We start from the raw sequence: 2,455 nt of genomic DNA, 5'->3' as shown, positions 1-2,455 counted from the left end.
GGAAGGGGTGGGGGGCAGGGGCGAGGGCAGACCGGCGGCGACGGGGAGGGGGCGGCTCACACGCACGGCCAGGGCCACGGAGCAGGGCCGGGGGCGCCACCCAGGGGGAGACAAAGGGCCGGGGCACAGCCGGGCCACCAGGAAAACCAGCGCGGGGCCCCACCGCCCCACACCAGGGGGCGGTCCCGCCAACGCCTGGGACGCCGGCCGGCGCCCGCCACCCTCGAGGGCCTCCCCACGACCCGGCCCCGCCGCCGGGGCCTAGCATGCGACGGTTCCCCCCGCGTGCAGCGGAGGAACCCGTCCACCCCTTCGCGCATCCATCTGCGTCGCCTCCACACATCCATCACCACCTCAGCCGACCCCAAGGGCTCACACGTCCTGGGGAAACGCTCCCGAGCCAGGCGGCCCGACCTAGGGCCACACACCGCCGCCGGCTGCGGCTCGAGGCAAGGGCAGGCGCGGCAGGGCTCCCCGTGGCTGCGGGACTGGGGAGCCGGGACCGGGGGGTCCCCCCCTCCGGGCTCGCCAACGGAGGCGACCCCGCACGCACACACGCCACCCCGCGCCTCGGACACCGGCTCGGCTCGGCCCGGCGGGACCCTCCCCCGACTCGGAGGGGGGAGGCGCGGGCCACGGTAGGCAAAGAGCGGCGCTCGGCCCCACCGCGGGACCGGCGCACCCCTCCCGCGGAGGCGAGGGGGTCTACCCACGTGCTCTGGCAGTCGCCACGGTGGCCACTGCACACTTGGGAGGGGCGGCAGCTGGGGGGTTCGGTACCCCAAGGCTCCCTCTCGGATCGCTAGAGAAGGCTTTCTCACCGAGGGCGCGTCATCCCCCACTCAGCGCCTCTCCTTCGGGCCCGCAGAGGCGCTTCCGTGAGCCGCCTACACCTCCTCCAGTCGCCTGGAGGGGAGGGGGTCTGCGGTATGGGTAAGCACACGGCCCACGGGAGCGTTCGCGGCCAGGGCCGGGGCACGACCTCGGTAAGGCTTGCTGCCCTCGGGCTCGCCCCTCGGGCCCTCGAGGGGGAGCACGCCCAAGATGCGTGACACAGCCCCCTCTCTCACAGGCCCCGGCCCCCACGATCGCTCCCACGCCCGCGCGCAGCCCCCCACGTAGTGGGGACCACACGGGGCGTGCGCTCGGCCAAGCTCAGGCCCCCACGGCACGCCGCTGAGGACCAGCACAACGAGGCGGCCCCTGGCCCCACCGCCGGGGGGAACAGGCGGGCGCACCTCCCTTACCGTCTCGACCCCCCCAAGAGAGAGCCGCTCACGGCACCCGCCACGGTGGCGGAGACCCGAGGGACACGCTGGGAAAGGGGAACAACACCACCGCTCGGCCTCGGGCACCTGAGGGACGACCTGGAGCGCTCCAGGAGCACCACGGAGGGCCAGGCGCGGCACGCTCGCACACCGACGGGGGGCGCGCAGCGTGGCGGCGGGGCGGCCCTCCCCGCCGCGGGGAGGGCCGCTCGCGAGGCGTACGCCAAAGAGGCACAGCGAGAGCGTCTGCTGCGTCCGAGGACCCCGGTCCCCGCCCACGCTGGGAGGCGGGGGCGGGAGACCGCGGGTTCGGGGCCGGAGGCCGCACCCCTGCCTTCCGCACACCCCGGCAGGCGGGGCGGAAGAGAGGCGAGGAGCCCGCGGACAGAACGAGAAGAGCGGTCCCGTCCCCCAGGAACGTCCGTCCCTCGTCTGGCACGGCTTAGGCCCAGCCCAGCGGAGCGTGGCACCACCACATCAATCGGTTGACCCACCCAGCCTAAAGCCACGGCGGGGGAGGCCCGCAGGGGAGGCACGGCGAAGACCCATCACACGGAGGCCCGCTTCCGCCTCGCCGGCGCCCCTTCGTCTCGGGCAAAGAGCAGCCAGCCACCCCAGAACGAGAACGCCTGACACGGGGCACAGAGCCTGTGGGGTGGGGTCGTGCCGGCCACTCACCACCGGGTGCCTGCAGCGGGGGCAGCGCACAGGGTCGAGCACCCGACGCCACCTGGCCCCGCCGCCCTCGGGCTCAGCCAGAGGCCGGAGGCGGCACCGCGGGTCGGGGCAGCCGGACGCGCACGCAAGAGCCGGCGCGCAGGCCCAAGCGGGCAGCTCAAGCGGCAAGGACCGAGCCGGGCGTCAGACAGCCGCCCCCAGCCCGGAGTCCTGCCCGCGTCCGGAGCCCCAGCGTCTATCGGCGACAGACGCAGAAGAACACCGTGTCAGCACCTATCTGGTGGCAAAAAGGCCCCATTTCCGGCGGAAGAAATCATCGCGCCCGACAGCGGGGCCCACCCACGAGGTTCACGGGGGCCCCCGGAACCTCGGTCCGGCCACCTGCCCCCAACACTTCCCCATCCACACTTGCCCCGGAGCGCCCGGGGCCACCTGGTCGACCCGGGGATGGAGGGGTGGCAGAGTGGGCCGGGGACACGGGGGAGAGGGAGCGGGCTGGGGACGCCCTC

This window comes from Hippopotamus amphibius, chromosome 15 (genome assembly GCF_030028045.1).
Source record: "Hippopotamus amphibius kiboko isolate mHipAmp2 chromosome 15, mHipAmp2.hap2, whole genome shotgun sequence".
NCBI classification, from domain to species: domain Eukaryota; kingdom Metazoa; phylum Chordata; class Mammalia; order Artiodactyla; family Hippopotamidae; genus Hippopotamus; species Hippopotamus amphibius.
Note: the sequence above shows the minus strand (reverse complement) of the source record.